The following is a 26,976-nucleotide window of genomic DNA, read 5'->3' as shown; positions in this document are numbered from 1 at the left end:
ATGACATAACCTCCTGATGTCATGGCTCTTTTCAAGAACAAAGGACAAAGAACAACAATAATTATTAGAAGCTAGCATGTATTGCTTTTGAAGGAGAAGTCAGAAGACCAGCCTGGTTTCATATCCCAGATCTGTGTGTATTGGATATGCCATTTCTGTCTCTTGTCTTCATTTTTCTTAAGTGTAAATTTAGGAGTCTAGACTAGATGACCTTGAAATATCCTTTCCAGATCTGGCTCTGGCTCTGTCTCTTTCCACATCCCTATCTTTGTCTCCATGTCTGTAGCTCTCTCTTTTTTAATAGTAAACTTTTAAAAAATATATTTTTTTCAATCTTAGTAGTATTTTATTTTTATTTTCCAGTTACATGTAAGGGTAGTTTTTTCAATATTTGTTTTTATAACATTTTGAGTTCCAAATTTTTATTCCTCCCTCCCTTTCCTCCCCTCTCCCCAAGACAGAAAGCAATCTGATATAGGTTATATATGTACAATTACATTAAACATATTTCTGCATTAGTCATGTTGTGAAAAAAGAATCAGAACAAAAGGGGAAAACCTCAAAAAAGAAAAAAAAAGTAGGAATAGTATGGTTCAATCTGCATTCAGATTCCACAATATTCTCTCTTATTTGGTCATAAATTCTTCTCCTCTCCATAGATCTGAGAGGTAAACTATTCCTTCCTCTCCTAATTTGCTTATGGTGTCACCCTTTATGTCTATATCATGTACCTATTTTGACCTTATTTTGGTATATGGTGTAAGATGTTGGTCTATGCCTAGTTTCTGCCATACTATCTTCCAATTTTCCCAGCAGTTTTTGTCAGGTAGTAAGTTCTTATCCCAGAAGCTCAAGTCTTTGGGTTTATCAGACAGTAGATTACTATAATCATTTACTACTCTGTGTCTCCTGTATCTCTCTCTCTCTGTGTGTGTGTGTGTGTGTGTGTGTGTGTACAAGAGAGAGACAGAGACAGAAAGAGATAAAGAGACAGAGAGAGAGGCAGTGGATTGGTGGTACAATGGATAGTATTGGGCTTGAAGTCAGGAAGATGTGAGTTCTAATTCTGCATTAGATATTTAATTGTTGTTTGACCTTGGACAAGTAATTCAACTTTTCTCAACCTTAGATACCTCATCTTTAAAATGGTGGTGGTGGTGGGGGGAGCACCTATACCACAAAGTATAGCACCTATACCACAAGGTAGTTGTATCAAATGGGATAACATATATAAAGGGACTTGCAAACCCTAAAGCTTTATATGTGCTAGATATTATTATATTGTTGTATGATATAGAGTTATTTTATGATAGGCTCTTCATATTCAGTCCCTAACATTTTAATCTAAAAGCTCATTCACTGGTTAAAGCTTAGTACATGTCCCTTCATAACAACGTTATAAATGATGGTCAGCTTCCCAGGCAAGCTTTCAAAAACATGTCTAACCTATAATGTAATCATACTAATGGAAACAGAGAGCTTAGCAAGTCTCTCGAGGAGAAAATGCTTTTGCTACCCCTTGCTTTTAGTATTACAAGGACAAGCACTTCTAAGCTACTTGTTCTTTCCTCAGCCTAAAAGCTGTCACAGTTGGGGAATTTTCCAGACCCTACTCTGGAAAGGGCTATTTAGAAGTGGGCTAGGATTTTAAACCCAGAAATTTTAAGGGGTTCTCCTTGGATAGCATACCCCCTCTCCACCAAGTGATGTCACTCAGTGCAGCTCCTCCAGGGGCAGAAAACGCAGATTCATTTCAAAGATAGGGAGGTTTCTTTAATCAGTGCTATGCAACCCAGAGTATCTGTGAAGTTGTCAGACCAAGCAATGTGACCATTCATGGACACACTTTAACCTCTGGCCTGGCTCAATTAAATTTATCATGATGACCTTGTCCATCAGAAGATGCTAACCTGCGGGGGTAGCTGGGTGGTGCAGTGGTTAAAGCACTGGCTCTGGTATGAAGGGAGGGCCAAAAATTTTTATGAGGATTTTCCAGATCAAGGGGGTGCCATGCCCCTAACCCTGTGATATGGAAGGGATAACTATATATAAAAATGATACCTTATCTATTTAACCCCGAAGGAAAGTGGGAGGGGAAGGGGATAAGGGGAGAGGAGTGAAAGAAGGGAAGGCACAGCAGGGGAGGGGACAGTCAGAAGCAAAACACTTTTGAGGAGAGATAGGGTGAAAGAAGATAGAAAATAGAGTAAATATCATGGAGAGGGAATAGGAAGGAGGGAAACAGTTAGCAATAGTAACTAAAATTTTTTTTGAAGCAGGGGCAAGAGCAATGTAAGATGATGATGATTGATTGATGGATTGATGATAATTGGATGAAGATGAGAATTGATTGATGAGGATTGACTGATGATGATAAAACATACGGTACTTACTTTGCCGGGCTATTGTAAAGCAAATTCTATGTCACATATATGGTACTATATAAATATTATCTATTACTGTTTTTGCAATAATCAACCTCATGAGTTTATTGTAAGGAAATCTCTCTTTAAAGTGCTACATAAACATAGTTTACTATTAAAACAAAAGGATGAGCAGAATGCTATCAGAAATGGAAAGACCTACATGAGCTGATACAAAGTGAAATGTACTGTATACAAAATAACAGCAACATTGTAAGATGATCTGCTGTGAATGACTTGGTTATTTTCAGCAATGCAATGATCCAAGACAACTTTGAAGGACTTAAGAGAAATGCAATCCATCTACAGAGAAAGAACTAATGATATCTGAATACAGATTTAAGCATACTTTTTTTTTGTTAGTTCCTTTATCTGAAGTTTTGTTTTTGTCTGTTTTCCTTCACAACCTGGCTAATGTAGAAATGTTTTGCATGACTACTCATGTACAACTTACAATGAATTGCTTGAGTTCTTGGGTGGGGAGGGAGGAAGGAAGAGAATTTGGAACACAAAGATTTTTGTGTGTGTGTGAGGCAATTGGGGTTAAGTGACTTGCCCAGGGTCACACAGCTATTAAGTGTTAAGTGTCTGAGGCCAGATTTGAACTCAGGTACTCCTGACTCCAGGGCTGGTGCTCTATCCACTGCGCCACCTGGGGCACCTCAGACACTTAACACTTAATAGCTGTGTGACCCTGGGCAAGTCACTTAACCCCAATTGCCTCACTAAAAAAAAAATGATGTCAAAATTTATCTTTACATGTAATTTGGGAAAACAAAAAATTCTAAATAAATAACAAAAAATAAAAATGATACCTTTCTTTCAGCTTTTCATCTAACTAGCTATATAATCTTGTATTGTAATCCTGCATCTTGAAAGATGTTTTGAACCTATTTTTCCTCATCTTTAAAATGAACAATTTAGATGACATGACCTCCAACATCCATTCCAGCTCTCAGTTGTCTAACACTTACCTGTATAACACAGAATCTGACTCAGGTCACCTTCTCTCTCTAGGTTCCCCTGAATGCCTTCCTGATCTGTTTTTGTCCAAATGTTTTGTAAAGTTACTCCAAAAAGGATAAAGATTAAGAAAAGGCCATCAGCTTTGGCAATTAAAAGATCATTAGTAAATTTGGAGAGAGAGGATTCAGTTGAATAAGGGCAGAATCCAGATTGCAAGGGTGTGAGAGGAGAAGTAAAGGAAATGGATACAGATAGATTTTTCCCCCTAAGAGCCTAATTGTGTAAGGAAGAGAGACATTATGACACTAACTTATGGGGCCAAGTGAAAATTTTCATTTTGTTTAGTTTCTTAGGGTGAAGGAGATACAGGTATATTTGCAGATAGCAGGGAATGAGCCAGTAAACAGATTGAAGATTAGTGGGAGTGGGGGAGTGAATGGGGGAGGAATGACTTGGGGATACTTTCTGGAGGAAACAAAAGGGAATGGGATCTATGTTACAAGTACAAAGGTTGGCCTTGGAGAAAAGGTCACTTTTTCTTCAGAGAATAGAGTAAAAGAGGAAAGAATAAGGGATGATATTAAGGGGGTTTTGATATGTAGAACAGGGGAGCTCATAGTTCAAGAAATATGAGTTATTTTTATTGATATAAAAGTCTTCTTCCCTCAAAGACCATGAATTAACAAATTGTATAGAACTAATGATAATAAATATTTGCTTTCTATTTTACCTGCTTCACCTAGTATTCTTGGCAGTATTGAAGTTGAGAAACCTTTTTACTTTAGTTAATGCTGCCATGGAAAATGGGAAGGAGAGAGGATAATTACATATAACTTCACTTACCATGCCTATTTACTGATTAATTTTTTTTACTAGATTTTATTGAATTTTTAAAAAAGTTCATTAAACAAACTCGTTTATGGAAATGTGTTTTTGTGAGGTAGCTTATATGCCACTTTGGGCAAACATATTAATGCTTTCAGATTTTTATTTCCTATATTTTCTAGTTGTGCTCTGCCAAAAGTGGATCCCATATTTTAGTATTACAATTCAAATAGTCAAAAGTAACCAAGTAGCTGCCATATAGATAGTGGCTACCATGGATTTAGCACTGGAGGATCATACAAAAGAAACATGTGACAGTGTCAGTTTCCTTTTTTTAAAAATCCAGATGTATGATTTTATCTGTGTATGGAATCCCCACTTTGGAAACTCTATGTACCTATACTAATTGGCAGCCATAGTCTCACAGGTAAAGTGACTTAGAGTCAACATTTAGATCCCCTCATTGTGGCACTGAGAGATTAAACAACTTGTATATTGCCATATCACCTAGAATGTATCAGTATCCAAGGAAAGACTTGAACCCAGTTATTGGTTAATCCAGAGGTTGGAACCTAAGTATCACACTTTGCTAATTGGCATCCTTAACAAACATAATTTAGGAATAAGATAAAGGATACACATATAATAATGTGCCAAAACCATGTGTCAAAATGTATTGTGCTGACAAAACATTGCTGCTCTTGGCAGTCAAAAAGGAAAAAGATCTTATTGCTCCCTCTTACAATTTTAAATTTAGAAATGAAAGTATTTATTTCATTACGAATCCTCACAATTCAGTATTGTTCTTTTCTATTAAGATCACTAAGCAAAAGGGTAATTCTTTACAAACTGTTTAAAAAGTTTAAAATATTACATAATTACTTAAATTGGGGAAACAAAGTCATCCAATTAACAACTGTCTGCCCTTTGAGGACAGTGATTTTGAAGCACCTAGTTTGAATGTGGCAAAACATATTTCTAGTTCTGAAGAACTGAGTTATAATTATTATTTTTTAAATTTATATTATTATTATTATTTTTTTTTTTTAGTGAGGCAATTGGAGTTAAGTGACTTGCCCAGGGTCACACAGCTAGTAAGTGTTAAGTGTCTGAGGCCGAATTTGAACTCAGGAACTCCTGATTCCAGTGCCAGTGCTCTATCCACTGCGCCACCTAGCTGCCCCTATAATTATTTTTGATACTGTATATATTCCTTTCTTAAACAACCGTTTGTTAGACACTGTCACTATTTTAGCTTCTGGCGAAGAAAAAGGTAACATCTCTACCTAGATGTTCAACTGCTGCTTCAAATTCAACATGTTCAAAATTGTGTTTACCATCTTTCCCTTAGAACCTGCTATCTTTCTCCTGCACCTATCCCCCACATTCTGACTTCATTATTTTGGTCTTTGGGATCATCCATCATTGAATCATAGGATTTAGAGCTTGTGAATTCTTCATACGGCTACAACAAGAATCTTTCTGATGTATAGATCTGGTTATGTCAAGAGTTTTCAGTAGCTCCCTAATTCTTTCACAGTAGAGTTCAAATAACTTTGCCTGGTACATAAGGCTCTACACAATCTGATGTTGTTATTATCCTAGCCCTATTTCTTATCATTACCTTCTACATACTACTCATTCTGACCAGTCTGCTCCACTCTTTTTCCGTATGCATGTCATGCACTCTCCCACTTCGATGATTTCATTTAGTCTTCTCAATATCTAGAATGCCCTTTGTCCTCTTCATTTCCTGAATTTCTACCTGCCCATTAAAGCTAGTCTAAATGCCTCCTCTTTTATGAAGTTTACCCTCATCTACCCATTTTGTAATGATTCTTCACTGGACTTCATGATGCATCTTAATTTACTTACTTCGTAATACACTTTTGTTTTTTGTTTGTGAGGCAATTGGGGTTAAGTGACTTGCCCAGGGTCACACAGCTAATAAGTGTTAAGTGTCTGAGGCCAGGTTTGAACTCAGGTCCTCCTGACTCCAGGGCCCGTGCTCTATCCACTGTGGCCCCTAGTTGCCCCTGCAATACACTTTTAAAATGTGATGGTGTACATCATCTCCCTCTTATGAACTCTATTAGAGCTGAGAACTTGTCTTATCTCAACCTTTGTATTTTCCTTATTGTCTGGCACAGTGTTTCTGTGCAAAGTTTATTCTTAGTGAATGCTTGTTGGCTGAATGAATAAACGATATGTGATCCTTTCCCTTCCAGAATTTATAATCTGTTAAGGGAAATAAAACATGTACACAGTGAAAGTAATACAAAGTGGGGTATGATGTTTATTAGAAAGATACAAAAACCTTTGCAATGACTCTTCTAGATGTGATGTTTTTGTCTATCTGCAGAACTACTGTGGAAAATCACATAGATATTGAATTTCTTATTTTCTGCCTGATTAATCTTTGTCCTTTTGCCTTCTAGCATGGCAGGGGAGCAAGTTATACTTCCTGACTTCTTTTCATTTTCTTCTATGATTAGTTATTGTTTGTTTTAATTTTTTCCTTTTGTTTCTTAATCTGTGCCTATCATGCTCAAATCTGTGTTAACTCTGTATAGTACTCCATATTTACTTCATAAACTTAGTATGAGATCTTTTGGTATATGCTAGGAACCCAAAGCATTCTATTTAGGAACTTAAAAGTAATAAAAATGGTATTATTTTCACAGATTATTTTATTCTCTCAGCCTCTCACTTGTTATCTAAGTATAATGGAAAATGCAGGATTGTGAATACATTTAAGATTTATGGTGACCAACACAAAGAAAATAATCTCTTTGCTTTGAAATGGCCAATTGTTCATGTGTCTTGTGCACAACAATTTACTGTTATTAAACCAAAAGAGTATGTGCCAAGGGAATGATGCTAATGCATTTTTTTCAATCTATCTGCTACAAATTGAAAATATTAGCTGTAATGGTAATATTTTTAAAGGTTCCATTAACTACTTGTTTGTTGCTCAATTACAATGGAAGACTATGTGACAGCCTACATAAATAATTGATTAGTTCATTGTGATCCTTTTTATTGTAATTAATATTAAAAGAGAACATAATTTTCATATACAGCATAACCAGTATAATGCTTAAGTATATACCAAACTCCATATGACTATGTATTATGAATATTTCATTCCCAGAATTTTAATATTATTGGAAAAACATGGTACTGGAAGTCAGGCTCTTAGGGTAATTTGCTATGCAGTATAGGGCAAGTCACTTGAAACCCCTGGACCTCAGATATAAAATGGATAAGGGGTACACTAAGTGACCTAAAATTTTTTAACTCCTAGGAGCTTATGGTTTTATGCATTGATTAGATTTGATGATCTAAGATCCTTTATAGCTACAAAGTCCTTCGAAAAATCACCCTATTAGCAGAGAATCTCCTACTTGAGTTACTGAAATAATTATTTTTTGTTACCAGTACAGTCAGTTCTGCTGCTCCAGGAATTGTCTTATGACATTATTTGAAGGTATTTGTAGGGGTCTTGGCAAGAGCTCCAGGAAGTCACCGCCTTTCCTCTGCCATCTTGGCTTTTCCCCCTTTCCTCTACCATTATAGTCTAGTCAACTTTCTTGATATCTTTGTGGCTCAGTGATCTTATTGACATGGGTACCCATATAAGAGTGTATATTGGAAGTCATGGATATCTCTTTATCCTATGCAAATTTTCCATATACATTTTCTATAGAGTATCAAACCAATGAACTGAGGATTTAACATTGATACTGTGATATTTAAAATCTAAATTGTGGTTGCCTTAAATCAGAAGCTTCAGCTCCAGTCTATCCTAGAGTTCCAGCCTGCTTGGATTCTTCCTGAAGTCCTCCTCCACGAGCCTGCTTTAATCAGGAACACCCTAGCAAGCTATTTGTGGAAGCTTTTTTATAGATCTGGAACAGAGGTGGTCCTTACACACTGCTTCAAGCTGATTGGTTGGCATCATCCAAATCCATTGTCTTTGAAGGTGTTCTCAAGTTGAGTTCACAGTCTAGTTTCTGAGAATAATACCTTCTTAAGGGATAGCCAGGTGTGATTACAATCCAATTAACTTGGAGTAGGCTTAATCAGCAGTCAATCACTCTCACTTGATTCAATCAGTATAGATTAATCTCCAGGTGGGTCTTTGAGTATCTGCTAAATCCCATTATTTCATCACAATACCAATGGAACACATGGACTTTCCATATTTTTTGCATGTCATACATCTCTTTCATTATATCTTTTATACTCCTTGTATGAGATTCTTTACTAATATCATGCCACAGCTTATTTATGTCCATCATCTATTCTCCATTTTCCTTTGGGTAACCTACAACCCTAATTCTTCTCTGACTCATAGACATTTAGAATCACCAAAAGACATGGAGGCTTTTGTTTCATGAAGATGCTTGGGTTCATTAAAAGTCATGAAATATTTCTCAGGTACAGTTCAGTTTGTTTTCTTCTTTTCATTCAATTTTTATTGCTTATTTATTATTGTCCATATGTAGTCTATTTCTGGACTAGCTCTATTAACTCTCTGTTCAACTGTGTATCATTATATGGACAACATATATTCTATATCCTTTGGGTTTTCCCAGTGTAGATATTAAGATGAACTCTAAGCTGAGATTCAAGCCCAGGTTTCCTGATATCAAATCACTTCCCATCCTCCTTCCAATTTAATACTTAAATACTTTTGGTATAATTTGGCACTGTGGGGAATTGGAAAGAATACTGCACTTGAAATGAGGAGGACCTTGGTTTGATTCTTGCCTCTCATATTAACTATATGATCTAAAGAAAATGATTCAATTTCTCTCAGCCTTCATTTCCTCACCTGCAAAACAGGTATGATAATGATACCTAGTAGAAAGAGTTGTTGTGAGGATCAAATGAGGTAACATATGTAGAGCATTTTGCAAACTTTAAAGCACCATGTTAAATGTTATCATTACTGCCGTTATGTTGATTATTATTATTGTAATGCATCTCACAGAGATTCCTACAGACTTGTTTCTCCCTCATACTGTTCTTATTTTATGACCTAATATTGTTTATAATTTCCCATCCTTTTCCTTTGTAAATTTATATTCTAAACCAGTGTTGTCCTTGGCTTCCATCTATCCTCTTGGCAAGGAGACAAAATGTTTGCTGGGTGTAGTTGTTTCTCAGTCCTTTTGCCCTATTTCTTAGAGCAATTGATGGTTAAAAGTCCATACTTAGGGAGTAGTGATAATCTGTGTCAATGTCTTCTCTTCTACATATTTTCCTTTTAAAATATCAATAGCCTTTTGAACAGGTCAGGTTGAAACTGTTTTATATTCATGTCATATCATGCTTCTTATTTTATTCTTTCATCTTACTTTGTTGATTTTTATCTTTGTACTAAGAAGTAGAGGGACTGACTGTACATAGATACTTGATTTTGAAATTATTACCTTAGTGAAAACAATCATGCCCTGTCAATATATAATCTATTGGACTTTTGGCAATGTTATTTGTTACTAGTGTGTAATTTAAAATTCTAAATGTGGGTCCTAATCTGTTCCCCCAGTTTTAGGGAAAACTGACTAAAATCACTGATAACACGAGTTTAGGTTTTTAAGGGTTTATTGAAAGATAGTAAAAGAAGAGAAATATTGAGGACAGAATTCCTGAAACCTGGCAATTCTATCTTTTCTCAACTCCTCTGTTTTCCTCTGCCACCACCACCACCACCACCACCACCACCACGGTGAAGTCAAGAACCCACAAGAGACAGAACTCTCCGCGCAGGCTCTCCTTCCTCCTTCTTGTCCCCTCCCAGAAAATGGGAGGCTCCTTAAGTTGATTGGCTGGTAGGCTTGATAGATAATACCCATAAGCAAACGTCACTTCCTGACGCCAAGGAAAAAACACATGGCCTTGCCCTCAGAGTCATTCTCCTCCTGGTGGAGCTTTCCTATAGTAAGTCTCCAGTAGGTGGCATCATTCCAATCATTACACTAGGCATGTTCAATTCTTCCCAATGCTCCTTTTGAAGAAATAATTCATAACATATATGTGTAGTTTCTATGTAGTCTATTAAATTTTTTTCTTTTTTGGTATAATTTCCAATATATTTTTCATAAACTTTTTTATGCCCAGCTTTCTGCTGAAGTCAACAAGAAATCAAGATGTGTTGATTTAATTCAGAGGAATTTCTCTAGCACTCATCCTTTGTAGTAAAGAAAATGCCATATAACTTTCAATTATATTTATGGTAGGTTTTTTTTTTTAAACAAAATAAATTCCTATTGTTGACATTGCAAAATGAGATGACCAAACATCCCAAGAAATGAAGTTTCTTGTTGCCTTTGGATGAACAACAAAACCAATTCTACAGCTCCTTTGTTTGCTTCTCCAAGGAACCATTATATGGTTATATGGATCATTATATGGACCATTCTTCTATTTAATTACTATATCCTTTAGCCTTCTAGTTTCATGTGTAGTGAAAATGTCACTTTTGTAGTCACAGGATCAAAGAATCTCACATTTGGGAGGGATTGCAAAGGACATCTAGCTCAATTTATACTCGAATAGGAAATCTCTCTACAATATTCCTGACAAGCTTCTGCTTGAATAACTACAATATTTAGACATTTTTTACTTTTCCAGGAAGCTTATTCTATTTTAGGATAGCTGGAATTATTATAAAAATTTTTCTGACATTAGAATTCCATCTATCTCCTTCTGTACTGATCCCTCAGCTTTCTCCCAGTTGTAGCTCTTGGGACTGAGCAAAAATGGCTAATCCCATTCTCTTCTCCAGGATAAACAGTCCAGACCTTTTTAAAAAAATCTTTAAGCTATTGCTGATCCTTAATTTTTTTCAATTAACAAGCATTTATTTTGTCTCTTCTCTTTCCCCCAAATAGAAGGGGGAAAAGAGCCCTTGTAACAAATATGTAAAGTCAAGGAAAACAAATTCCTTTATTGTTCATGTCTAAAATATGTATTCTGTTCTCATATTTAGTTCATCACTTCTGTCAGGAGGTAGGTAGCATGGTTCAGCATCTTTCCTGTGGAATCATAGCTGACTATTACATTGATCAGAGTTCTTATATTTTTCAGAGTTGTTTCTATAATGTTGTAATTGTTTTCTTGGTTCTGGTCATTTTACTCTGTATCAGTTCATATGTTTTCCCAAATTTCTTTGAAACTTTCCCTTTTATAGTTTCTTATAGCTTAATTTGTTCAACCATTCCCCAGTTGATGGCACCTCTTAGTTTCCAATTTCTTGACAGCACAAAAGAACTTCTATAAGTATTTTTATGTACATAATGCCCCTTTGTTTTTCTTTGATCTCTTTGGCGTATAGGATTAGTATTGGTGTAAACATTTATTAGATGCCTACCACACAAATACAAATAAAGACAAAGATACTCCCTGCCCTTATACTCCAATGGGGGAAGACAACACACAAATGCAAACTGAGAAGCTAGGGGTGGAGGGAAGATACCTGGCACAGGAGAATGATGGAGAGCTCCAAAGAAATCCAAAAGCAATGTTGCTAGTGACAAATGAATCACAGGGTAAATCTACGCAAAGCATATGCCACATAATTTCTGGGGGCGTGAGAGAGCATTAAAAAATCTGGAAAAACCTCTTGCAGAAAGAGGCACTGAATCCAAGAAGCACAGATGAAGACGTAGTGTTTTCCAAGCACTGGGGACGACCTACGTAATAGCTCAGAGGTGGAAATGAAATATTAGTCATGGGAAGCAGCAGATAGGACAGGTGAATAGCATGTATAAACACAAGTAATGTAAAACTAGTCTGGGAATCAGACTGGATCCCAATTACTTTGCATTTATTTTGCATTTACTTATGTATAAGTTCTATGACAAAAGCTGATTAGAAATAAGAGACATTCTGTTATGTTTTGCAAGACTGTACACGTATAACTTATTGAATTGCTTGAGTTCTTAAGGCAGGATTAGGGAGGAAGGATGAGATTTTGGAACACAAAGTTTTAAAAAGCAATGTTACAATTTGTTTTTACATGTAAGGTGGGGAAAAATTATAAATAAATAAACAAATGAAAAAAAAAGAGAAAGAAATAAGAGACAGTACTGCCCCCGCCCCTGGCAGTGTTATTATATGCTGAATTTCTTTATTCCACTTTTCTACTATCACAAAATTACCTGAAGGTTTCTTACTTTTAATCATGGTTAGAGACATTAGTGGGTTATTTTTAAGAAAAGCTATTTTCTGTCATAAATATTAGTTAATTATAATATGGAAGATTATGGTATGATTATAAAGAAGCCAATTAGAAATTTCATGAAGACTACTGAATGACTCACCAATCTCATTGTAATATTAAGATAACAAAATTATAATGTATATTTAGATTTGTGGGAGTACAAAAGCCTCAGAGAATGTATTCTGCCTTAAATCAAGGTGACTTTTAATCCTGACTTTGTTTAACCCCAAGTCCTGCAAAAGAATAGTTCCGTACCTTTCTTGGCATATTGTACACTGTCATCATACACAATCTGTGATTTGTAGCCATGATGTTTGCTAAAATAAGAGTCCCTACAGGCAATACCAGGACCTCCAATGAAATTTTGAAGGTAGGTCTTCAAGCTAGTTGCCAAGTTTATCTAGATTCTTAGAAGGAGTAGAAGACATCCAGAGAGCTAGCAAGAATGTTCCATGAGCTTTTCAAGGACTCCACCATCAGCTTCCCTCACCTTTCCTCATGGTGTCCCCCTTTCAGATCTTTGTGAAAATGGAACATAATCCCTTCTCAGCAGAAACTTAAGTACCTAGTCTCTGATAGATACCCTTGAAAGCATGGCATTGATGGGCATCAGAAACCCACCTTTTCTGTTTACAAATACATTAGGTGTGGGGCAGCTAGGTGGTACAGTGGATAGAGCACCGGCCCTGGATTCAGGAGGACCTGAATTCAAATCCAGCCTCAGACCCTTGACACTTACTAGCTGTGTGACCCTGGGCAAGTCACTTAACCCCAATTGCCTCACTAAAAAACAAACAAAAAAACCCCCAATACATTGGGTGGATATGTTTAAGACTTTGACAGGGTGTGATAGCTGGCAATCAGCTTTCTTATTCCTGATAAAAAGGTCCATTTGAGAGGTGAGGAGTGAAGTGTTCATTCCAATAAGCTTTTTTCTTTATTTTTTAAATGGGGCAATGAAAGTTAAGTGACTTGCCCAGGGTCACACAACTAATAAATGTCAAGTGTCTGAGGCTAGATTTGAACTCAGGTCCTCCTGAATCCAGGGCCTGTGCTTTATCCACTGTGCCACCTAGCTGCCACCTAGCTACCCCCTCCAATAAACATTTAAGTGTTACTGGCATATCCTTACCATCCCTATTGTGATTTCAGATGGCTTCCACTCACCATCTCTTTCTCCAGACCAAAGTGCTTCTCCCTGTCTACCACCCCTTTGGCTGCTTTTTCTCCCATTAGAATGGAAGTTCCATTGAGACAGGGACCTTCTTAACTTTTGCTTTTGAATTTGCATCTACGGTTTAGCATGTGGCGTTTGATTCTTAGGAAGCACAATAAAAACTTTTATCAGTTAGCTAATGAATTCTTCTATCACTTTAGAAGACTTGATATTTTTTCCAATGTTTAAAATATGCTTTTATTTTACTCTCATGATTTCTAAATATATTTGAACTTCCTATTTAGATGCCTCCTTCGAGTCCCGGCTAAAGGGACTTTCTGGACCTCCTTAACTTTAGAATCTGCTCTCTGAGAGGATCTCCAATGGATCCTTTATATATGTCATTTGTACATAGATGTTTGCATGTCGCCTCCCTCATTAGATGGTGAGCTCTTTGAGAGCATGGATTAGTTTTAATTTTGTATTCTAAATGCTTAGCACAGTGCCTAGAACATAACGGGAGCTTAATAAATGTTGATGACTAAATAAGGGAACAAGACTTTTTTTCTTCTTCAGATCTTAGGATCCTATTTTAAAAATAATTTTATCGGGGCAGCTAGGTGGTGCAGTGGATAAAGCACTGGCCCTGGATTCAGGAAGACCTGTGTTCAAATCTAGCCTCAGACACTTGACACTTACTAGCTGTGTGACCCTGGGCAAGTCATTTAACCCTCATTGGCCTGAAAAAAAATTAATAATTTTGGAAATTTGAATAAGAAATCTAATGATGTTTCAATTTCTACCACAAGGATTTCTTGTGGCCTTTCATTACCTCTTCTCTGATCCCTGGGCCCATCACCATTAGCCATCACCATAATAGGTTAGTTCAGAAATTGATAAATATTACTAACTTATTTGGAGTATGAAGTATGAAGAAAAATATAGGTATTACTGAGCCATAAAGTGAAGCAGGTCATGCGCTTAAATTGCCAGTGCAGTTTTCTATATGTTAGCCAATGATTTCACTTTCCTATGCATGTTTACATATGCATCTGGTGGGTGGAGTTTTTTAGTTAAAAGAACAGAATCATGAGAATTTTCATTTAGGTGTTATACATGTGGTTCTGCTCCATTATATTGGATATCCTTATCACCTCGTTTAAAGAGGCAACCTGGTGCAGTGGACAGAGAGCTGCCCAGGAAGACCAGGTTCAAATCCTACCTGACATATACTGACTCTGTGACAGTTGCCACAGAAAGACCTCTTTGTCCCACAAGAAGTCCTGTAGCTAGAGCTCTGGAGTATTCCCTGTACTGATGACAGCACAGGTCTAGTCCCTTATACCCTATCTATTTCCTTATCTACAATATGTAATAACAAAGTTCATTTTGTATTTAATTCACAGAGATATTCTAAGGAGCATGAAATGGTACATGTGTGGGATAATTTGGGTGTAGTCTCTTCCAAAGTAGGGAAGATTAAGTAGCTTCTGGAGATGGATATATTTTTTCCTTATAAGGTAGGCGGCTTTTCTACCTTATGATTAGATGATTCTATATCTATTAGCAGTTTTTTGGAGGGGAAAATGGGTTATATCATTACAAAGCATCCTCATAAAAATCTTTTTAATTTTCAATATTAGCAAATTTTTTTTGTCATTGTTCCAAGTGAGTAGCATTTAGCCATTTCCAAGTCATTACCAAAGAATTGTTTATATCGAGTACAGCTTATTTATTGTTTCCCCTATCATTTGGATTTATAAATAAGTATGGCACCTAGCAGAGCAGCTAGGTGGCACAGTGGATAGAGTCAATCTTGGAGTCAGGAAGACTCATCTTCCTAAGTTCAAATCTGGCCTCAGACACTTACGAACTGTGTGATCCTAAGCAAGTCACTTGAACCCCATTGCCTCAGTTTTCTCATCTGTAAAAATGAGCTGGAGAAGGAAATGGCAAACCACTCCAGTATCTTTCCCAAGAAAACCTCAAATGGGTCATGAAGATTTGATCACAACTGAAGCGACTAATCAACAGCAACAAATTGTACCTAGGAGATGTAATATTAAAAGTTCAATGTACAGAGACCCTGAGTTTCTGTGTTGATCAGGTGCAACACTAAATGGCATTACTAATAGCTTCCTGTTAATTCAAGTACCTTCTCTTTTATTTTGAATGTCTGCTTTGTGATATGAGAGGCTTGGACCTCCTAGTCTTCTTTATGTAAAGGCTGCCATAGATCAGCTAGCTGTGATTCAGCCTGAATGACTCACCAATCAGGAAAATGCCAGTCAGCCGAAAGAAAAAAGGATAGAAGGCTTTCAAGAGATCATCACCTATAGCCAAATAGGACCATTAGCCATAACTGCCAGTGAACAGTGGGCAAGAGCCAAAATGATTCCAAATAGACTTCTGAAAATTCTATATTCTTTAGATATTTTTAGGGCAGCTTTGTCAGGGATTGGGCAGAACTGGGTTATTTGCCAAGCACAATGACCTGGCTCCATGTCCCAGTCCCCTGGATTGACTAGGAGCTCTCTCTCCTCCCTGTCCTATGACCCTGGGCCCCCTTGCTGCATTGTAGCTAGATAATGGACTACCTAACTAGCAGCTCAGGGACAACTATAACATGCTAATGACAAGGCTTATGTGAAAGATTCTCCATTTCTGCCACAACCTCGTGTTCAGCTCTCATCACCTCTCCCCTAGATTATTATACTAGTCTCCTAATTGTTCTGGCTGCAGTCAACCCTTCCTCTCTCCAGTCCCATCTTCCATACAGTTGCCAAATTCATATTCCTGAAGCACAGTTCTATGTCACTCCTGAGCCCAAGAATCATTGGCGACTAGCTCCCTATTGCCTCTAAGATAAACACAGACTCCTCTTTAGGCATTTAATGACTTTCACAATCAGGTTCTTCCCTGTCTTTCCAGACTGATTACGCATTGCTCCCCTCTCAGGAACTCTGTGTTACATCCAAAGCCACCTACTTTCTATTTCCTATTCATGACATTGCATCTCCTTCCATGCTCTTGCACACACTGTCCAACATGTCTGGAATACTCTCCCTTCTTATCTCCACCCCTTGGGGCCCTTAGTTTCTTTCAAGGCTCAGTTCAAATGCCACCTCCTCCATGAGGTTTTTCCTGATTCCCACATTTTTTAGTGCCCCATCAATGTGTATTTATTTTCTATCACTATTGTGCTTATTTATCTCTGTACATATTGTATTCTCCAGCAGAATATAACCATATTGAAGGTAAGGACTCTCATTTTTGACTTTGTATTTCCATTACTTAGCACATAGTAAATGCATAATATCTGCTCATTACAACAAATACAACAGAATAAGGGAATTCCCCCCACTGTCCTTTGCATTGGCTAGAGTACAACTTGATACTCAATTTAATTTAATTCAACAAACACTTTACAAGGAGCATTGACAAACTGGAGTTTGTCCAGAAGAAAATGACCCAGGGTGTTGAGGAGACTTGAAGTAATTCCATAAGTTAAAGGAATTGGGAATATGGAAGCTGTCTTCAGATCTTTTAAGGCCATCATGTAGATAATGGGATCCACTTATTTTGTGTGACTTCAGGGAACAGCATTAGGACCTAAAGGAAAAACAGTTGATTTTTGTTTGGTTTTGGTTTTATTTTTTAAGCTCATATAAGAATTGACTTCCACATCAATTATAGCTTTTCCACTGTGGAATGGGATGATGCCTCAACAGGCTATTAATTCCCTGTCACTGGGGATACTAAAGTCTGACTTTGCCAGAATATCTAAGAGGAGATTCTTATATTGAGTAGAGAGTTAAGAAAGGTCATTTTTAGCACTGATTCAGTTCTTTTAGTCTAGTGCATCTTAGTGACCAACTAGACCCCATGACCAAGGCAGAGAATTAAACTGTTCCATCTCTGCCTTATTCAACATAGGCTTGTTTTATAGAAAGAGAGGTTGAGTTTTTCAGCTTGGTCCAAGAAGGGCTAAGATTAGGGCCAACAGATGGAAACTACAGTGAAGCAGATTTTTCAATATAAGGAACAGCAAACAATTAAAGCCATACAAAAAGAGGATTATCAGTGTGGCCTCCAAATTGAAGGTCTTAAGTGAGGGCTAGATGGCTATCCATTGGGGTGGTCCAAATGGAATGCCATGCTTCAGGTAGTGTGTTGGACTAGATGCATTCTGAAGTCCCTAAGATGTTTCTGTTCAAGCTGGAGAGGGCAGAGGAAAGGTAGGGCTTCTTATTGATCAAGAATACCTACTCTACTGTTTTCCTGGGACAGACCCAACATTTCCTAAACTTTAGGGGGAATCTTATAATTCCTTCAAAAGGTGGGGAGGTGTCAAAATAAATCTGTGAAATATAGAAGTGGATGTACCTTTACAACCAGGGAGATCCCTTAAAATTTGTACCTGTATTTTGTTGGCATCTCCAATCAAAAAAAACAATTGGAGAAAATCTTGAAGGAGCAAGATAAATAATCTTAGGCTAGGGATATGGATTTTATGAGGAAAGATTTTTGAGATTATTAAGTCTGGGCATTTGATGACTTTTAGGAGGTCTTTCTTATTCTAGCTCTCAGTGCCTTCCTATCCTAGCTTACCTTTTTTTTAGGGGGGGAGGGTGGGGCAATGAGGGTTAAGTGACTTGCCCAAGGTCACACAGCTAGTAAGTGTCAAGTGTCTGAGGCTGGATTTGAACTCAAATCCTCCTGAATCTGGGGCCCGGGCTTTATCCACTGTGTCACGCCACCTAGCTGCCCCTATATTTGCTTTTTATGTATCTCAAATGTAATTATAGATATATGTGTTGTCTTCCCTGTTAGAATTGTGATGAAATAATGGGATTTAGCAGATACTCAAAGACCCACCTGGAGATTAATCTATACTGATTGAATCAAGTGAGAGTGATTGACTGCTGATTAAGCCTACTTCAAGTTAACTGGATTGTAATCACACCTGGCTAGCCCTTAAGAAGGTATTGTTCTCAGAAAATAGACTGTGAACTCAACTTGAGAAAACCTTCAAAGCCAATGGATTTGGATGATGCCAACCAATCAGCTTGAAGCAGTGTGTAAGGACTGCCTCTGTTCCAGACCTATAAAAAGCTTCCACAATCAGCTTGCTGAAGAGTTCGCGATTGAAGCAGGCTTGTGGCAGAGGACTTGAGGAAGAACCCAACCAGGCTGGAACTCTAGGCTACATAGGCTTTTTCTTAACTTTCTGAACTCCTTGTGAATACCTGTATGCTTTAATAAATGTTTAATGCCCAAAGACTAGTGCTGAAGCTTCTAATTTAAGGTGACCACAATGTAGATTTTAAACATCACAGAATATAAGCTCCATGATGTCAGAAACTTCCATTTATTTCTTTGTATCCCCAGTGCTTGGCTTACTGCCTAAGCAGTTAATGTTCTCTACCTGGAGTTAGGAAGATCTGATCTTGAATTTGGCTTCAGACACATTCATCTGTAAAATGAGATGAATAATAGCTAAAATAGACTAAAAAATAGCTGAATAGCTAAAATACACTAATAATAATTGTTTTGAGGATTAAATGAGGTAATAATTGCAAAGCACTTAGCATCGTACCTGGTATAAATATTATTATTATTAAATCTGCCTTCAAAGACATTCCAGCTGTATGACCGTGGGCAAGTCATTTGATCTTTGACTACCTCAGTTTCTTCATTTGTAAAATGGGAATAATAAGAGCACTACCTCCCTGGGTTGTTATGAAGATAAAATTTGTAAAGCACTTTGCAAACCTTAAAGCATAACATAAATACTATTATTAGTAGTAAATGTTTTTAAAAAAATTTTTACTAATTAAGATGATTTGCAACAGTTTTGAGGCAAATGAACTTTAGTGATCAGATGTAAGGAAAATAATAGAAATAAGGAAGAACTTCCTTACAGTAGTAGTTGTTAAGTCTGAATTTTTGCTGGGCTTCAAAGGTTCTCCTTCACTGGAGAACAACAAAGGTAAGTGAGATAATCATCTGTCTTGAATATTTTAGTTCTTTGAACTCCTTGCAGATAGAAGATTGAGCTTCTTTAAGTTCCCTACAGTCATATGCTTTGGCTTTACCCACTTTACTTGGTACTAGTCAGACCTAGGATCTTCTAAGAATTCCATTGAGGAAAGTGTTTTTCCTTTAAGTGCTTGGCTAGCAGATGACAAAAATCCTTACTTGTATAATTACTTACTTGTTAGTTTTTTTTCCCTCATAACAATCCCCAGAAGGTTAGCTTATCATCATTATCTTTATTTTTGTAATTTGTAAATGAGTGACAGCTTTGTTGATATAATCCATACTTTCCAGGGCTTAGCACAGTGCCAGATACATAGTAGGTTCTTAAAAAGTGCTAGTTGATTGACTGATTGATTGAATTAAACTTCTCTCTTCTCTTACTCTAATATTCTCAAAGAAAACCAGTCAATTCCTTCTTGTTTTCACAAATTATACATTTCAATAGCTGCTTTCCTTTGGTAAACTTCTAGATTTTGCAGATCATTTCTTTTTCTGTACAGAAAACCAGGGTGGAATTAGAATTCTTCCCTCCTGGAACTATTTTGTGTTTCATATCCAAGTTATTTTGCTTCTATTCATTCTAAGCCATGAGTGTAATGCTATTTTAACATAGAATTTTGTATATGTCATGCCAGATTGTCTTGCACCTGTTTTCTGTACTATTGTCATGCCTTACACTAACCAGACTCAGAAGACCTTGAAAATATACGATTAATTAATGTAAACCAGTAGCACCCAAAGTATGGTAGTATAACAAAGAGACATGCTTCTCTGTCAGAAACGTCTTAATCAGGGGCAGCTAGGTGGCGCAGTGGATAGAGCACCGGTCCTGGAGTCAGGAGGACCTGAGTTCAAATCCAACCTCAGATACTTAACACTTACTAGCTGTGTGACCTTCGGCAAGTCACTTAACCCCAATTGCCTCACTAAAATAAATAAATTAAAAAAAAAAAAAAAGAAACGTCTTAATCAGAGGTACAGGTACCCCTAGATGGTGAAGTGAATAGATCACTGGTCCTGGGGTCAGGAACACTTGAGTTCAAATTCAGCCTCAGAAGCTTACTAGCTTTGTGACTTTGCTCAAGTTGTTTAACCTCTGCCTCTGTTTCCTCAATTGTAAAACGAAGATAATAATAGCATCAACTTCCCAAGGTTGTTGTGAGGATTATGTGCAATAATATTTGTAAAGCACTTAGCTCAGTGCCTGGCACCTAACTTTTTTTTTTCCTTTTTGTGGGGCAGTGGGAGTTAAGTGACTTGCCTAGGGTCATACACTTAGCAAGTGTCAAGTGTCTGAGGTCGGATTTGAACTCAGGTCCTCCTGAATCCAAGGCCGGTGCTTTATCCACTGCGCCACCTAGCTGCCCCCAACCTAACAGCCTCTTAATAAATGCTTCTTTCCTTCCTTCCTTCCTTCCTTCCTTCCTTCCTTCCTTCCTTCCTTCCTTCCTTCCTTCCTTCCTTCCTTCCTTCCTCCCTCCTTAGGAAAGATAGCTGTATGTTCCAAGCTATCAGAAAAGAAGGGGGTTGCAAGATGAAAAAAACATCAAATATAAATTAAAATAATGTCAGATATGTAAGCACACAAGAAGGTTTTGGGGGGATGGGAGCTTGAAGTAGTTTTCAGGAAAAGATTAGGGTCCATAAAGCAGAGGGCCTTTACCTAGCAGCTACATATTTAAGCTCCTTCACAATAGGATGGATTTCCTTTATCTCTTCACTTCTCTTGCCTTAGCATGACCAGTGCCTAGCCAGTATTTGTTGAAATGAACAGGAAGTCGTGAGAGAAAGACCTACCATTAGTTAGGCAGGCTTGTTGCTAGATTAAAGTAGGTCCCAAGCCCTGTTGAAAGACACACTGATCCTTTTCCGCTGCCAACACCTCCCAGAAATAGGCCTCAAGTAGCCTCTGCAAAAGCTTAAATAGAAAATGGAATGACCCAGTTTTATGGTTATCTCTTTGGGGGGGAGTTCTCACCCCAAAACCTAAGTTTGTGATCTTATGATCACCTTGGGACCAGCTAAGTTCCTCTAAAAAAATAATTCCCCACCTGACCGCTGGTAAATGAAATTCCATTAACAAGGGGGGCAAAACCTTTTCATCCCCACCCCATTCAATTAAACTCTAGTGGCTCCCTATTACTTCAAGGCAAACCCCTTCATCACCTTTTCCCTTTCTACCTTGCCAGTTCTCTTACACCTTATTCATCCATCCCTAAGCCTAAAGTGACAGTGACAGAGACCTCCCTACCATTCCTCAAACAGGAGGTTCCTCCATCTCCTGACTGGGTGTTTTCACTGACTGTTCCCCCACTCCTCATCATTGTTAGCTCCTTGAGAGCAGGAACAATTTTCTGCCTTTCTTTTTTATCCCCAATACTTGGTTCAGTGCCCGACACATATTGTTCTTGTTCAGTTATTTTTCAGTTGTGTCTGACTCTTCATGATACCATTTGGAATTTTCTTGTCAAAGATACTGGAGTGCTTTGCCATTTCCTTCTCCGGCTTATTTTACAGATGAGGAAACTGAGACAAGCAGTGTTAAGTGACTTACCTAGGATCCCACAGCTAGTAAATGTCTCCAGGACTTCTTAAACTTTTTCCACTCGTGATTCCTTTTCACCCAAGAAATTTTTATGCAACCCCTGAAATATAGGTATATAAAATAGGTATACATTACCTTTTACTGTTGCCACATTTGTGACACCGCCCCCCCCCCCCCCCCCCCCCCCGCGCCCCCGCCACATTCAGTTATCTGACCTCGTATGGAATTGTGATTCACAGTTTAAGGAGCTAGGGTGTATCCAGTGCACCAACTAGCTGCCTGGATATAGTAGATACTTAGTAAGTAGGTGTAGACTTGGTTTTAACACTTGAATGAAAATGAGTTTCACTTCAAATATAATCTATCAACAAACACTAAGGAGTTATTATTTGATCCCCACTGGTTTTGCTTGGGATGAAGTTGTGGGAGGTGGTGCTGGAAGATGTCTGAAAAAAGGTAGAATCTACAGTGAGTTGGGGAAAAGGGCACATAAAGGCTACATAAAAAAGAGACTAAGAAGAAACTTTAAAAACTTTGTAATTTTAGGGGGCTGTTAGGTGGCACAGTGGATAGAGTACTGGCCCTGGATTCAGGAGGACCTGAGTTCAAATCCAGCCTCAGTCACTTGACACTTACTAGTTGTGTGACCCTGGGCAAGTCACTTAACCCTCATTGCCCCACCAAAACCAAATAAATAAATAAAATAAAAACTTTGTAATTTTGCCATGTGTTCACATAGGATAAACAAAAGCTATGTGACAAGTTGCTTCAGTCATATCTGTGAACATAGTTAGCTTTCCTTTATATATATATATATTTTTTTTTTTTGCGGGGCAATGGGGGTTAAGTGACTTGCCCAGGGTCACACAGCTAGTAAGTGTCAAGTGTCTGAGGCCGGATTTGAACTCACCTACTCTTGAATCCAGGGCCGGTGCTTTATCCACTGTGCTATCTAGACGCCCCTCCTTTATATAATTTAACTTTTTTTTTTCAAGCAAGACTAACTTGGAATGAAAAAAAAGAGCTTTATTCTTATGGAATTTGTTAACCAAGGTAGTACTAGACTGGCCCTAAAACAGATTAAAAGCTAGTCTTTTAACTTACCAACAAATTGTTTGTTTGTGGTCAGTTGTTTGGAGCTTAAAAGTCATTTTCCCGGAGGCTAATGGTTAGGTTCAGAGGCTCAGCTGCAGATATATCTATAGTACTGTACCAACAGTTTTGTGGAATCTAATCACCCTGTGTAATGAGGTTTCTATGGGAAAATACATTCCAAATTCCAACTCAAGACACTCAGAATGCATTTTCCCCAAACCACTCGGGGAAGTAGGACTCTCCCTATTTTCATCTCTCCCACCTGATGGGCACTGTCATTGGGAACTCCTCTAGCCCACAAGCCACTGTGGCAAGGGCATCAAAAGAGTGGGTTTGAGGAGTGTAGGAAAATGGGGAGGTGAAGGGGAATGACAAAGGGCCTTAAGGTGTTGGGGATAAGAACCTGTCCTCCCAGGAAACTAATGCCTCACCTGTTATTAATCACCCATTTTTTCTGTCTGTTGCAACTGCTTCTGATCGAGATTTCTTCCCTCCCTTGCTGTCTTGGATGCGGGTCTTTTAATATTGCCTAAGGGTTTTTAATATACTTATTTTTTGGCACTAATAAAAGGAAAACCCATGAGATATAAAAAACTCCCTTCTAAGCCTTTTACCTTCTTCTTTCCCCCTGCCCCACTTTTGACTCTGGGGAGGGTGCAGAGGAAGAAAGTCACACATAGGTATTAAATGGTGAATCTCTGCACAGACAAGACTGAAAATAAGATTCCTCTACATTTCAGAGGAAAATTACACCTGGGTTCTCCTAGACTTTCCTTTCCTTGAATTGGCCTTGGGCTCTGAGGTGGAGGCTAGGTCCCCAGGCCTGTGGATGGGGTTGTTTGGAGAGTTAAGCTGGGATGGGGTGTGGGGAAGCTTCTGGGACTGGTGAGGGTACAGTGGGACCCTCTCCTCTTCTTCTTTCTCCTTCATTACTGCCCCCTTTGTCACCACAGCCTCCATTCTGGATCTAGCATGGAAGAAGGTGAGAAAAGAATTGATGTCTGTTTGGAAGTGAAGGTAGATAGAGGTAGTGACCGGTCATCGGCTTAGGAAGGTGGAAGGGAGGAAATGATAAATTCCAAAAGTAGGCTGAAGCAGGGATGGAAGAATATTTCTGATGTCCTTTTGCTATTCCTAGGTAGTACTTTGTAAGGGCAAAACATTGGTTTGTTTAGTATATATGCGTGTGCATGTGTGTGTGTGTGTATACACACATGTATGTATATACAAATATACACCTATATACATGTATATATGTAATGCAGGGATTGCCTATAACTTTATAATTTTTATTTTTATATGCACAAAAGTCATTCAAAATTTGTTTTGTCTTTTATATATCACCCTACTTTTACAAATAATGATTTTAAAATGAGTCAACTAGGGGCAGCTAGGTGGCGCAGTGGATGGAGCACCGGCCCTGGATTCAGGAGGACATGAGTTCGGGTCCGGCCTCAGACATTTGACACTTGCTGGCTGTGTGACCCTGGGCAAGTCACTTAACCCCAATTGCCTCACCAAAAAAAAAAAAATGAGTCAACTAAATGTACGTTTTATTTCATGAGAATATAGAGATTATATACACATGGCATATCTACATATATAACCATGTTATTACTAAAAATATTTCAAGTGTTTGAACATTTGATACCATTAGAATGTAAACTCCTTTAAAGAAGGGATAATCTCAGCTTTTCTGTTTGTTTCTCCAGCACATAGCGCAATGCCTGGCACACAGTAATAGATGCTTAATAAACACGTGTTGATTGACTTGAAGCATTTGCATAGAGTCACTTTTTAAGATTCAAGACAAATACATTTTCTCCTTATATGATCTTTTTGCCTTTTAAAAATGGCCTTTAGGAACAAAAGTACCAAAAACTAATTGAGACTTTATATGTATACAATACTTTAGCTAGAATTTCACTGATATAATGCAAAAGTTGAGAAGAAAAACATGAACGTTCTGGTTTACTTGTATGATGCATGTTTATCTTGCTATAGAACAACGAAAAAGTGAGATTCCTTGTAGAGATGTTGTATAAGATAAGGAGAAATACATGTTTTTCAAGGTGTTTATCCTGGTAATATTAGTAAGTTCAGTGAAGCCTAGAGATTTCTGGAGCACTCTGCTGGCTCCCCGAGTCAGGAATATATTATGATTTACTGGCTTTTCTGTTTCATTTGATGAGCTGTGCTAGGAAAAAAAAAACATTTTCAAGTAATAAAGCATCCATTTGGCTCCTAAGTAATGAGAGAAGCATTGCTCTTTGCATTAACTATTTATTCAGGAAGAGGAGAGACCAACTGTTAATGAGCTCTATCAAAAGTAGGTAGTGGAAAACTGAAGGAAAGACCAAAGTGAAATGCCTTTCACTTCCATATGCAGTTAAAAAAAATACCCAAAGCTGAAAGGTTTGAGCTTCTTGCCCATGTGACTGGTGGCCTGCTGCACTTGAGAGTCTGGGTAGATATATTAAAGTGCATCTGAGCTTAATGAGGTATTGCAGAGTCCAAATCAGCAGCAGAGAAAGTCCAGCAGGGGCTGGGTGAGTGGCTAAGACTGATTGGATCTCTTCTCTTCTCTTCTCTTCTCTTCTCTTCTCTTCTCTTCTCTTCTCTTCTCTTCTCTTCTCTTCTCTTCTCTTCTCTTCTCTTCTCTTCTCTTCTCTTCTCTTCTCTTCTCTTCTCTTCTCTTCTCTTCTCTTCTCTTCTCTTCTCTTCTCTTCTCTTCTCTTCTCTTCTCTTTTCTCCTCTTCTCCCTCTCTCCTCCTCTCCTCTCTTTCTCTCTCAACTTTAAATGTAAATTTTTCATGACTATTAGCTTTGGTTTGGTGTTTATCATGTCATGTGTTTTTTTTTAAGTCATTTAAAATCTTTAGATTATGTTTTGCTTATGGAATCCTTTTGAGGATGAGGCATGAAATATGGAATAAATTTATGACTCCATGGAAAGTTTTTTTGACTGAAGAAGTAATAAATGCTTCATTAAATTGATGTGCTTTTACATTTGGTTGACACTTTGAAGCAATTTATGTGCTAGATTGTGATTCTCCTTACACCCCGCCCCCCATTTTTCATTGTTTTCCCTGAACACATACATGAGGTTGTAACTGAAATTGATTGATTTGGAATTTCTAAGTGAAGTTTAGTGTTCAGGAATCTGGGTTCCTTACAAAGCTGCATGAGCTGCACCATAGCATAAAGCAAGCCTGATTCTTAATGTGGTATGTTTGCCTTTAAATTAATGAACCACGACGAATTGTATGGTATTTTACAGTGACTTGGGAAATAAAAGGTCTTTTTTGCTGAAAGTAGCTGAAAGAGCTTTCTTTTTACCATTTCTTCTTCATGCTCCCCCTTGACCTCCAGGGCTTTAATTTCCACAAAATTAAATCCCTGCTTAAAATCCAAGTCGATAGGCACTGGATATAACATTGCCACATAATACTATTTTATTACTAACCAAACACTTACTGCTACGGTAAATTCAATAGAAACGAAGCACTAAACAGACTTGATGTCTCTGTTTTTCTCTCCTCTTTATCACAATTTATTCTTGAGGTCATTCATAATATAATTCTTTAGAAAGCTTACAGTTGCTTTTGCATTGTTTTGAAGTTTATTTGACATTTGCATCTTAAAGAAACCATTTTTTTGGGCTCCTCAGTCTGAGTAGATCATATTAAAA

At 37.7% G+C, this 26,976-nt stretch overlaps 1 protein-coding gene across 7 annotated transcripts in view; it reads left to right on the top strand.

Annotated features, from left to right (window-relative positions):
* Window positions 1-26,976, top strand: part of DGKH (diacylglycerol kinase eta) — a 243,015-nt gene that overhangs the window by 116,949 nt on the left and 99,090 nt on the right. The gene's annotated exons all lie outside the window — the stretch shown is intronic.

Source organism: Dromiciops gliroides, chromosome 3 (assembly GCF_019393635.1).
Source record: "Dromiciops gliroides isolate mDroGli1 chromosome 3, mDroGli1.pri, whole genome shotgun sequence".
Taxonomy (NCBI): domain Eukaryota; kingdom Metazoa; phylum Chordata; class Mammalia; order Microbiotheria; family Microbiotheriidae; genus Dromiciops; species Dromiciops gliroides.
This window is presented reverse-complemented; position numbering and strand designations above follow the sequence as displayed.